The 13,382-nt window shown below is 38.5% G+C and overlaps 1 protein-coding gene across 1 annotated transcript in view; it reads left to right on the top strand.

The window, feature by feature from the left end:
• The window catches only part of RNF128 (ring finger protein 128), a 112,566-nt gene that overhangs the window by 33,061 nt on the left and 66,123 nt on the right, over positions 1 to 13,382 (top strand). The window lies entirely within an intron of this gene.

The following is a 13,382-nucleotide window of genomic DNA, read 5'->3' as shown; positions in this document are numbered from 1 at the left end:
CCTGGGGCAGAGCCAAGGAGCCATCCCCAGCGCCCGGGCCATCTCTGCTCCAATGGAGCCTTGGCTGCGGGAGGGGAAGAGAGAGACAGGGGCGGGGTGGAGAAGCAAATGGGCGCTTCTCCTATGTACCCTGGCCGGGAATCGAACCCGGGTCCCAGGCACGCCAGGCCAACGCTCTACTGCTGAGCCAACCGGCCAGGGCTTCAAATTGATTTCTAAAAGTTATTCATGTATGGGTATGTGTGATACAGTTTCTCTACATTCTTGACATAATTTCATGCTATTTTTATTTTTTTATCTTTTTTATTGTTTTAGATATCTAAAAAATTATTTCTTAAAATTAAATTCAAGTCATGTATTATATATTTTTACAACCAACTCATATTCCTCTTTTTTTAGAAAAAAAATTTATTTTGAGGAAATTATAGATTCAAACACAATTGTGAGAAATAGAGAACCTGTATATTACTCACCCAGTTTCACTCAATAGAATCACTTTACATAAGTATAGTACAATATCACAACCAGAAGATTGACACTGATATAATCCATCCACCTTATTTAAATTTTATTAGTTTTACATGCTCTAATTTGTATGTTCTATGCAATTTTATCATATGTGTAGTTTAATGTGACCACAACCATAGTCAAGATTCAGAACACTTTCATCACAACAGGTCTTGGTCACGTTGCCTTTTTTTAGCAACACATGTCTCCACCCCACACCCTCTCCTAACCACTAATCTGTTCTCCATTACTATAATGTTTTCACTTAAAAAGATGTTATATAAGTGGAATCATATTGCATTTAACCTTTTTGGATGGGCTTTTTTCGGTTGGCATATTTCTCTGGAGATTCATCCATATTTTTGCATATATTCATCATTCATTCCTTTTTATTTTTTAGTAGTATCCCGTGGCATAGCTATACAGTATAACAATTTGTTCAACCATTTACATATTTAGGGTATTTCCAAGTTTTGACAATTCTGAATGAAGCTTCTATGAGCATTCATATACAGGTTTTAGTGAACATATGTTTTCATTTAACTGAGATAAAAGGCCATAACTGAAATTGTTGACTCATACAGTAGTTGCATGTTTATAAAAAAATTTTAAGACTGTCTTCCAGATTGGCTGTACCGTTTTATATTCCCATAACAATGTATGTGTATGTGTGATCCAGTTTCTTCACATTCTCATCATAATTTGGACTTATTTATCTCTATTTCTCTCTCTCTCTCTCTCTCTCTCTCTCTCTCTTCTGGTAGGTATAAAGTGATGTCACTATCACATTGTGGTTATAATCTGCATTTCCTTAATGGTTAATGATGCTCCTTTTTTTTTTTGTATTTTTTTGAAGCTGGAAACGGGAAGGCAGTCAGACAGACTCCCGCATGCACCTGACCAGGATCCACCTGGCACGCCCACCAGGGGGTGATGCTCCGCCTATCCCGGGCATTGCTCTGTTGCAACCAGAGCCACTCTAGCGCCTGAGGCAGAGGCCATGGAGCCATCCTTGCTCCAATGGAGCCTTGGCTGCAGGAGGGGAAGAGAGAGACAGAGAGGAAGGAGAGGGGGAGGGGTGGAGAAGCAGATGGGTGCTTCTCCTGTGTGCCCTGCCCGGGACTTCCTCACGCCAGACCGACGCTCTACCACTGAGCCAACCGGTCAGGGCCTAATGGTTAATGATGTTAAACATCTTTTCATGTGTTTGTTTGGCATTTATATATCTTCTTTCATGAAATGTCTGTTTTTGTCCAAAAAGGGGAAAAAAGCATTCAAAATAGGAATGTGTTCTTTTTACATAGAAATTTGCGTAATATCAGTGGATAATTTGGTCTTACGAAAGAAAGAAATGCTGTTCAACTGGAATTTTTATTGCCTATCTGATAAGACAGAAGCCCTAACATTAATTCTTACCCCAGTGAAGATGTTTCTGTGGAGGACGAGGAGAATAGAATATGGGAACGATACTTGGCTTTTTGATACCTTGGCCATAGAGAAAATTGAAAGAATATAAATGAATGGAAAGATTAAGAGAGCCTTTGCTACGTATTGGATTCAGTTATTTCATGAACACATTTTCTAGCAAGTAAAAGTAGTTCAGATATTTTAGATCCTAAGTATGCTTTTGATATATTTTGATGGATGTCATTTGTTGCTTTGCTTAAGGATAACCTTTGTATACTCACTCAGATGGGAGGTAGTCTTTCAGTTCAGGCAGGCCAGCAGAATTACCTGCAGACAGAACTACACTGCTTGAATCAAAAACTGCAATGGGTATCTACTGCCTAACCTTTGCTGTCCTGTCTCCCACTACTCCTTCTCTTGTGCTCTTGCCAAACTAGTGTTCTCCAAATTTGGTCTGCTCTTTTATGACTCAGAGCTTTTACTCCTGCTATATCCCCAGTTATCTTTCAAGGTCCTACGCATATATTACTTTCTCCATGAAACTTCCCCTAATTCCTTGAGCCAGAAGCAAACATTCCTGCTCTATTCTCACACAGGACCCATCTCTCTGACCATTCTTTTGTTTAAATGTTATGCCAATGCAATAACGTGAATGAATCCCAAATGCATTGTGCTAAGTGAAAGAAGTCAGACACAAACAGATACATACTGAATGTTTTCATTTATATGATATTCTGGAAAAGGCAATATCATAAGGACAAAAAATAGATAAAAAGTTCCCAGGGATTAAGTGTGAGAGGAAGGATTTGCTTAAAAAAGCACAACACAAGGGAATTTGGGGGGGCATAATGAAACTGTTCTATATTTTGATTGTGGTAGTGACTAGATGACTGTTTATGTTTATCAAAACTTATAAAAACTGTACAATAAAAGGGGTGAATTTTACTCTATGTAAATTATACCTTTAAAACAATGAAAAAATTTATACCACATAGTTAGCAAACTAGCTATCCTATCTTGCAGTTCTTGCCATCCATTTACTTGTTCTTTACACACACTATAATGTGCCAGGCAACCAACTCAGACACAAAAAAGAAAAATACATGGTTTCTCCTCTCAAGGAACTCACTCCCTGATTAAGGAAAATCGTATGTAAATAAATAAATGCAGCATAGTATAGAAGATGTTACATATATTACAAGTATTGTTGGATATAGTTGAGGTATAAAGGGGGTAGTGGTGAGATGGGCTTAGACTGTTGAAGGCCTATCCTTCCAAGCTTAAAAATTTACATTTAATTCAATATGCAATGAGAAGTGACATATGGCATCTATGTTTTAGAAAGTATAATGACAATAATATGAAGAATGATTTGGAGTGGAGGAGAGATTAAAGACAAGGAGATCAATTACAAGGCTATTTACAATAGTCTAAGAAAAAATTAATATCACTTCTCCATTAGGAGACAATTGAGATTAGACTATACTTTCAGTTAAAGCTTGTAATGCTCATAATCTAAATGCTTCTAGGCAAAAACTATGGGAAGGCCCACAAAATTTGTCCTGATAGAACTTACCCTGAGATACTCAATGGAGGGACCTTGTTGCATCCATCTTTTTTATCTTCCCCAGCAATTATGATAAGACTATAGACATTAGAAGCTCTAAAAATGTTTATTATGAAATGAAGAATGAGTATCTTTTTAAAATCACTGAAACTCCAAAAGAAAAAATATATTATTCCTGTATACCCTATGATGGTTGTCACTTACAATTTTGTATACCAGACAGCCCATAGGGTCAAGTTTAGCAAAAATGTTTATTCCTAAATTTGTATACTACTGTAGTGATCAGGTGGGATTAGTCTAGCATATTTTCCTCATGAAGTCTGCTTGTTCTTCACCTGTTCACTATTACCTAACAACTTGCAGTGACAGAGGGTAAGATTCTGTTTAAAAGAAATCTGGATAACAGCAGGCATTATCAATCCATTTTCCAGTATACTACTTTTAGGAAATTGATACTTACTTCTGTCTTGAAACTTGAAACCCTCCGTTGAAAATGCCTTATGCGGGGATTAATTAAAAGCACTAATATATGACAGCCTGCTCTCTGGAATGTGCATGCTGTAAAGTTTTCATCCTGCCTATTCAACAAAATAAAAGGTCCTAAAACCAGCAGGGTAGTGTGACCTGAACACCATGTAGAGCCCAAACATATGCTCTCATCAGGTCTCTAAACACCTCAAATGTCACCACCTAAGAAAAATGAAGAGTTTTAATCAACTAGTGGAATCACTGTAGGTAAACTTGATGAGCCTCTTCTTCAAACATACAAGAGCTTTAGGATTTCAATTTCTGCTTTCTCTCTCTCTCTCTCTCTCTCTTTCCACAAAAAGCAAACATTCCTGAGCCTCCTCATTGCTTCTCATGAAAAACTTTCTGTGGCTCTAGAGCAGTGGTCCCCAACCTTTTTTGGGCCATGGACTGGTTTAATGTCAGAAAATATTTTCACGGACCGGTCTTTAGGGTGGGATGGATAAATGTATCATGTGACCAAGACAAGCATCAAGAGTGAGTCTTAGACGGATGTAACAGAGGGAATCTGGTCATTTTTTAAAAATAAAACATCGTTCAGACTTAAATATAAAGAAAACGGAAATAATGTAAGTTATTTATTTTTTCTCTGCGGACCGGTACCAAATGGCCCATGGACCGGTACCAGTCCGTGGCCCGGGGGTTGGAGACCACTGCTCTAGAGTTAACAGCCTCCAGAATATTAAAGAGTCATTGACCTGCTCCTGAACTTGTTTTCTGTGAACAACATAAAGTATATTGACGTTATCTGCACCCAAAATAACACAAAGAGAATTTAGGAAAACAGTGTATTTACCTCCTGCTAATTGGAAGATTGTCAGCTAAGCAAGAGTGATTTTATGGACTCGAGTGTGCTGTAGTTCAATGGGCCTGAGCACTTTCTCTTTTGATGTTCCCATTAGTATTTTTCCTCGTTACAAGTTCTTATACTTTATACTGCATGATTTGCAGTGAAGTCCAACCAAAGTAATTTTTGTAGTCATAAAAACCATTATATTGAAGGCTTGCTTGTCCCTAGCCTGTTTCCTGCAACAAACATAACCATAATAGTTACCTAATTTTGTTGTGATAAAACTTAATTACTATGTGAATCATGAGTGGTAAGACAGCCGATTTCAGTTGTCTCAACTATGTGCTAGCACCTTGTCACTTACCGCCAATGCTTGTTTACTCCGAGTTATTGATCAATTTTGCGCCATGACCAGCTGTAGCTAATCCTAATGCATATAGTTGGCAGCTGTGAATTTGTGACTTTGCCCCTTGGAATACAAAGGCTGCCTTTGCCCACATTCAGGCACACTTTAGCTTCTAAAGGGTAAGCCTTGACCTCAGTAGGTGATTGTGGTTATACACTATAATATAAGCATGTTTACTCTTAATTTGCTTTTCAGGACCATAACATTCCTGGGAAAAATTATCAGATTTGGTTCCTATTAAGAAGAAATCCCATTCTATTTGTAGGTTAAAATAAACTCATTGCCCATGTGTATTTTTAAGAACTTAATTCCTCTCTAATTTAGTAAACTGATCATATCTATGCTTGCCAGGCCCACTCTCTTCCACAGCTCTTCTGTCATTTGTCCTAGGCAGTGGGAAAATCATAGATACTTATTTTACATATTGTTAGGAAAACAGCTGTTAGGCTTGCTCGCAGGTTCATGGGCTGCAAGGACAATGCTTGATTAGTGTGTGATTATGTGGCAGAGGCATATGTGCATAGCTTATGTAAGGCTATGGGTGCTTGCACCCCGTGCGATTGCAGAGAGAGAATGGCAGATTGCCTGTCTGCCATTGTGAGGAGCCATTATGCTGTTTGTCCACTTGCTGCTGTGAGAGGAGGGTTCCCCCTGCCTGTTTGCTCGTCCCCTGTTGCAAGAATCTACTAAATGGGAATGGCCCAATGCTCTTTGGTTCCATAGTTTCCCTACCATTTCTCCGAATCCAGTGTGGACCTGCCTAGCCTTGGCCACCAGCATTACACGTATACTATTTGATTTGTTACGCTTTAATATGAAGGAATATTAAGTAGTTCAAATATATCTATACAAATTTTTGTTATAATTATCCTTATTTTGTACTTGAGAAAAAAAAGAGAGAGAAACTTCCTTGGTGTCACATAACCAGTCAACAGCATAGTTAAAAATAATAGACTAGAATGGAGGAGCTGTGTGAATCTAGTCTACTGAGTAGTATGAATGGATTGGAAGTAAACCTCAAATATGTAGTCTTATCTGTAGGGCACAATTCATTGAAAAACATTTTTCTCTCCCAGTTTCCCCAGGGAATTTTTTTTAAGCAAGAGAGAGGGAGAAAAAGACAGACAGGGACAGACAGACAAGAAGGGAGAGAGATGAGAAGCATCAACTCATTTATAGTTGTGGAACTTTAGTTATTCATTGATTGTTTTCTTGTATGTGCCTTGACCAGGGGGCTCAAGCCAAACCAGTGACCCCTTGCTCATGCCAGCAACTTGGGCTTCATGCCAGTGACCTTTGAGCTCAAGCCAGTGACCAAGGGGTCATATATATGATCCCATGCTCAAGCCAGTGACCCCACACTCAAGCTGGTGAGCCCACACTCAAGCCGGATGAACCCGCACTCAAGCTGGTGACCTCAGGGTTTCAAACCTGGGTCCTCAGCATCCCAGACTGATGCTCTATTCATTGTGCCACTGTCTGGTCAGGCTCCCCAAGTAATTTCTTTAAATAACATGCATAAATCTCTTGTGGTCAAAGATTTAATTCTTTTGAAATTTTCAGCTCATTAGAAACCTGAAAAAGAAAGGAGAGGAGACAGCATGAAACCAAATGAGTTTCTCAAGTAGACTGCCCTGATAACAGCAGAGAGCAAAAACTATTCATGTCCATCATTCCCTCCAGCAGCTTCCCTGCCCCACTTCCCCCTGAAGCCATTCATACTCCTGCACCTTGGGCCTTTCTCCACTCTTATCTCTGTTTAGCCATTTGGAAACCCCTTAATCACCTCCCCCCCCTCACACTCAAGATAGCTAACCTGATCCTCCAGTAGCAATCAAGTCAGCACAATTTAGCTCAAATTTTCTGCATTTTCCTCCATCAATAAAAGTCCTTTCTGTACCTGTTTTCACCAGTGGACATAAAACACCCTTTCTGCACATAACACAGGTTCAGGCACTCCTCTCCACATTTTCATCTGAGAGTGTGTATACAACATACATGTAGACATATATAAATGATGATGAAGCAACTCGACTAAATAGGTTACTCCCATAATCTTTGTTATCTAGGATTTCTGGGGCTGCTCAGAAGAAATTCAAAGACATCTAGTGAAAGGTTTATTAGTGTGCTAAAATGTATTACTAGATGTGCCTGAAAAACATGCATTCTTTCCACTTTGTAATAATATCCTCACCATGTATGTGTAAGAGTAGTACAGCGGAGTGAAAATGACATAGAATTTGGACTCATACATACTCCCATGTGAATTCCACCTCTGTCACCTACTAGTTGTGTTACCTTTGGAAAGACACTTCATCTTTCTGAGTCTCATTTTCCTCGTCTGAAAATAGGAATTATTATATAATGGAATTTTATTACCTGTTGTAAGAACCAAATGATATAATCAATGCATGTCAAGTGTCTGACACATAGTAGATTCTCAACAAATGTTTCCTTCCTACCTCTACTTTTGAAGGTAGTGTTGTATAGAGTGGAAAGTATTACATTGGGAAGAGTGTAGTTTTGTACTAAGATGTGGGGTCAAATTCTAATTCAGTCATTTGGTTACCTTTGGTGAACTCAACAAATTACTTAACCTGAGCCTCAGTTTCTTCTTCTCTAAGATTTAGCATATAATACTTATGTCATAGGTATAAAGTACCTGGCCCATAGCAGACTCTCAATGTCAGCTATTAATGTTATGGATATGAAAAGATTCTTCTTAGCTTCAGATATAGCACAATTACTGTTGTAAAGCTCTTCTGTGACATTCTGCCTTTTCTTCAAGTGCATGAAAGGTTTGTTTTAAAAAAATCCTCTCACCTCATTAAATTAAAATTTCTAAATAAAATTTAAAAAGAAAAAAAATCCTCTGTTTTCTAATGTTTCCACTTGAGCTGACTGAGGTTTACTTGCATTTACAAGCCATGTTATATTACTTGATATATGCTGCAGTCTCACATTTGGCTTTTTCTTCTGCTTTGTCTCTGCACACCCCCATCATTTTCTTCTTGGTATAGATAGGGCAGCTGCCTAGAGTGGAAATATATTGTCATCTCTTCTCCACACATTCTCCACACCCATTTTGTCAAGCTGTGTAGCCACAGCATTGCTTAGATGCCAGGACACTAATTGTACCAGATGGAGCTTTGCCATTCATTTAATGATAAGAAGCCACATGTGATGTCTCATTTCTTGCAGACATATCAAAGGCTGAACACTATTGTCCATCTCTGCACCTCTGCAGAAACTCAGTGTGACTGGAAACTTAATCGGCAACAGTGGTGCCCTGCTATTGCTTCTGCAGGATGCTACTCTGTTTATCAGTTCATCCTTAGTGCACTGCTCAGGACAACTTTCTGTTCAGTATTGCTAATACAAATATTTGGCAGGGATAGCCTTTGTGGTATGATTTGAGGAATTCATAAAGGCTCCTGGCCCAAATATATCTTCCTCTCTGGTCACAGTGCCTGAAATGCATAAAAGAAACATTTCACTTGGACTTTCTTTTTTTGGTATAAGACAATTGTTGAAGTACAAATGTCACTCTCCAGAGGGAATATACTGAGTCACTATTCAGCTATTAATACAGTCAGAACTACATTGGAATCTTAATTCGATTACAAGCTATATGATCTTAGGTAACTTGCTAATTCTCTCTGAGCCAGTTTTCTCTTCTGAAAATGGGGAGCATGACTGATGGGTTGTGAGGATCAAATGAGTTCAAAATGAGCAGTAGCTATTCTTAGCCTTAGGGACAGAAGTGCCCTGAGGGAATACATCTAGGACTAGTAAATTGGGTTTGAGGGTCAGGAATCAGGTGAGGTCTGATACAGGGAAACTGCTCAGAGCAAAAGCCTTGGTGAGGTGGTGATAGAACCAGGGAGTAGCATGGAAACTCTGGGGACCCGGGGTGGAAGAGTTGGGTAGGAGGAAGAAAAAGGACTGAAACAAAGTTAAACAATACTTACATGTACTTTCTAACAAGAAAAGTATAATACTGCTCAGGATGTGATACTTCGTGAGGTAGTAAGCTCTGACATGGGGAGTGTTCAGGCCGAGGTTGGGTGCTGACTTCCCATCAGGAATATTCTAGTCTACTCCAAGGTTTCTCAAACGTAAATGTGCATACAGATCCCCTGTGAATCTTGTTAAAAGGCAGATTCTGATTCAGCAGGTCTGGGGTGGTTCTCAAGATTCTTAATTTTTTTGAGCTCCTCAATGATGCTGATGCTTCCAATCAAGAGACCTAATTCCTAGCCAGGCTAGGTTGAATTTTGAAAAGAAATCACAGTGAAAGAGAGGAATATGGTTGGAGAAATCCAGAGAGTTACCCAGACAAATCTCCATAGAATGGAAGGACTTTAATGGAGTCTGGTTCTTAGCTTTGCAAGCTTTGAAATTTGATTGGTAGTATAACCAGAAACTGGCATCCTCTGGATTGACTCACATTTAAGTAAATTCACAAGACACCAATGTGTAAACCGGAATGCTAATTAATTAATTTATAATGAGAAGTATAACTTCCAGGTGGACCAAATACTAGTGTTTGCCCATAGGTGCATTATCTCTCTGTAGGCATATTTACATGAGGAGCTAAATGATAATAAGAAGGTTGCTTGGTGAGGATGGACTTGTAACAAGGAGAGTTCATGGGATGATTTTAATGGTTTATGTCATCAAGCTATGATAGTCTGATACCTCCATCTCCACAACTGGACCAGACCTCCAGAATAGTAGCGGGAATGTTAGCTTCCTCACTAGTCTCTCTGTGTCCTGTCTTGCCCTCATACAATCCAGTGGATCTTTTTAGTCTTAGGTCTGATCATATACATTTGTTCCACATACTTTAATATAAATTCACAAATTTAAACTCATCATTACAAAAAGTAACATTTTCAGTTTCATGCATTGTGGGTTAAAATATAGAGAAAATCTGAAAAATAGTACATTGAGCACTTACATACCCACCATCTTGGTTTAATAATTATTATTTTGCCATATTTACTTTATGCATGAGTGTGAGTATGCAAACATGTTTGTATGTGTATTGAGTCCATACTTTTTAAGACAGATTTCTAAACTCTTCATGTTCTGGCACAACTTACTTAACCAGTGTTACTTACCTTGGCTCCACTTAGCAACTTACATCTCTGCCATACCTAAGTACTGAATGTTAGCTCTCTGGATATTTCCTGGTGTTCTCATGTAATATACTATTGCATATGCCTGAATATCCTTACTCTCTTTGCTTGATTAACTCTATTTGTTCTTATAGACTCAGCCACACCTATGTTGCCATAGCATCATTTGCTTTTTTCAGTCATAACATTTATTACACTGTACGTTATTGTCTGTTTACCTCTGTGACTTTCCTACTAAACTGTGAACCCATTGAGGGCAGGAACTGTTTCCTTTTTTTCTGTATACCCATGCTTTCTCAGTGTTTTACACTTAGTAGGTGTTCAGGAATCAGAAAATCCAACTGCCTACCAGAGAGTTCTACCTAGTTACATCATAGGTACCTCAAAATCAATATCTACACCAAACTCATATCTCTCTCTTATCTGCTCTATACATTTCAAATCTTCCTGATTAAGCAAGTCTTCCAAGCCAAAAATTTCAGAGAAATCCCTAATTCTTCTCTCTTTCATCCTCTAAACAAGTCTTGTTGATTTTGCCTCCAAAATACATTTCCAATATGTCTGCTTATCTTCATTTCCTCTACCTGTCTAGTCCAGGCCACCTTCATCTCTTACCTGGAGCACTGCCAACAATCTTCTATTTGGGCTCGCTGCTTCTACTCTTGTCCCCTCCAATCTATCCACACAGAAGCCATAATGATCTCTAAAATTCAAATCTGATGATATATTACTCCCTTCTAAACTCTGATTATATTACTGCTTGCTTTTGGTTAAAGTCCAAATTCCCTAGCTTTACCCAAAGGACTCTCAAGAACTGACCCCCTGTGGAACTCTACAACTTTATGTCTTGTGCTCTGGGTTGCATCCAACCATATTGTGTTCACAGAGCCTGTAGTACTTGTTTTTACCCAACATTTTCAGTTTCATGCCTCAACACTTTTCCTTGTATTGTTCTCTGCCTAGGAAGGCTAACCCTCTCAAATTCAGCACAGGTGTAGTCTCCTCTGGAAAGCTCTTCCTTATTTTGCAGTGTGGGTTAGGATCCTCCTCTCTATTACCCACTACTGCCCTATGCATATTGCTATCAGAGTATTTACACGTAGAACACTCTATACTGCAGTCATCAGTTTGCTTGTTTGTTTCATCAAAGTTAATTCATGAGCTTTTTTTTTCTTTTTTGAGAGAGACAAGGAGAGGGGGAGGAGAGAGATGAGAAACATCAACTCATAGTTGCTTCAGTATAGTTGTTTATTGATTGCTTTTTATACATGCCTTGACGGGGGTGGGGGTGGGTTCAAGCTGAGCCAGCGATCTTGGGCTCAAGTCAGCGACCTTGGTGGTGTCAAGTCAGCGACCTTGGGTTTCAACCCAGCAACCTTGGGCTCATGTCAATGATCCAATGCTCAAGCTGGCAAGACCATGCTCAAGCCGGCAACCTCAGGGTTTCGAACCAGGGTCCTCAGAGTCCTGGGCTGATGCTCAATACACTGCACCACCACCAGTCAGGCAATTCATGAGCTTTTTGAGAGCAGAGTTAACATGTTATTTGATTTTTTACTCCAATGCTTATTCCATGGTTGGTATACAGTAGGTGTGCAATAAAGATTTGTTTAAGAAAAGAAAGAATGAATGTTAACAAATGTCTCTCCAAACTTCATTTTTGTAGGTACTTTAGAAAAGATCTCTTCTTTTGAACACATTGTTTATTCAATTCAATATAGTTGATTGTCATGCAGGTAATATTGATTAACTTTTTAGAGCTCTTCACTAATGAATTCAGACAAATTCTGGAACTGTACCATTTCTGTGAAGTAGCTGATCCTATTATTTTCTTTTTCCCTAGCTAATTTTTATCTTAGAAGTTAACATCATCAGTAGTTAGGAGTGCCATGCTACTGGCCCCATATACCTACCCCATTGACCTCTAAAGTCCCTTTCAATACCTAGAGTTCATGTCTCACAGAAGTTCCCATTTATTTGGATTGTAGGTGCTGTTTGATTATGCTATTTACTTTCTTTGGCTTCTCTCAAGCTATAAAAGTATCAAGTGCAGAATTGTCCCATGCTTAATATTTGGGAATAATATTAAGTAAATGTTGGGCTGATACTGAAAGGAGTGATTGATCAAGAATTTAACAAATGTTAGGCTGGATAAAGTAAACAATATTTATTTGAACTGAAAAAGTGGCTAAAGTTTAGCATTCTGAACGTCATTTTTTTCTGATTATTACCTCAAAGTGACAACTTTATGATTATTTTAAAAGTATTAGGTCCCTGAACCTGCTTAATGATAATATTTAACAACTATAAATTTTACATTCTGCTTAGCACTATTTTAAGTGATTTACACATGTAAACTCTTCTAATCATCTGAACAACTCTAATAGGTAGGTATTATTATTGTCCCCATTTTACAGATGATGAGGAAACTGAGGCATAAAGAAGTAATTTCCCCAAGGTCAAAATTATCTGAAACCAGGTGTATTAACTCACTTTAATTCAATTATTGAGCACCTACTAAATAAAAAAACCTAACAGAGTGCATAAAAATTGTACACTTAAAGTAAGGAGAAATCATAATGCAATAGTGCCATGACTGAATTGCTAAGGCGAATCACACTTCTTTTAGTTAGTGGGAAATGGAGAAAAATGATGTAGTTAATGTCATAAATTGTGCAGTTATATCCATTCAGGGGCTTTGGCTGGTTTGCGGAAGACTAAGAAAAGAGGCTTAGCTTTGACATGTATGAAAACGTAATTCTTTTTTGAGGACTAAGATTACTTTCAGAAGGGGCCTCTGATGCTGTATATTTATATGGGGTAAGGATAACAAAGAAATACACAGGTATGGTGTTTGTTTGGAGCAAGAAAGGAGAAGGGTTTACTTTTAAAAAAATGGTAACACGCGTCTAGAGATTGAGTAAAAGGGCCTCCAGCATCACCCACCTACCCAAAGTCTCTTGACTACAACTCAGACCCTTCGGATCTAGGCTTTTTATTGGTACTTTCACATTCGGGCACTTTAAGTTTGAA

This window comes from Saccopteryx bilineata, chromosome X (assembly GCF_036850765.1).
Source record: "Saccopteryx bilineata isolate mSacBil1 chromosome X, mSacBil1_pri_phased_curated, whole genome shotgun sequence".
NCBI lineage: Eukaryota > Metazoa > Chordata > Mammalia > Chiroptera > Emballonuridae > Saccopteryx > Saccopteryx bilineata.
Note: the sequence above shows the minus strand (reverse complement) of the source record. Positions and strands in the feature narration are given on the sequence as shown.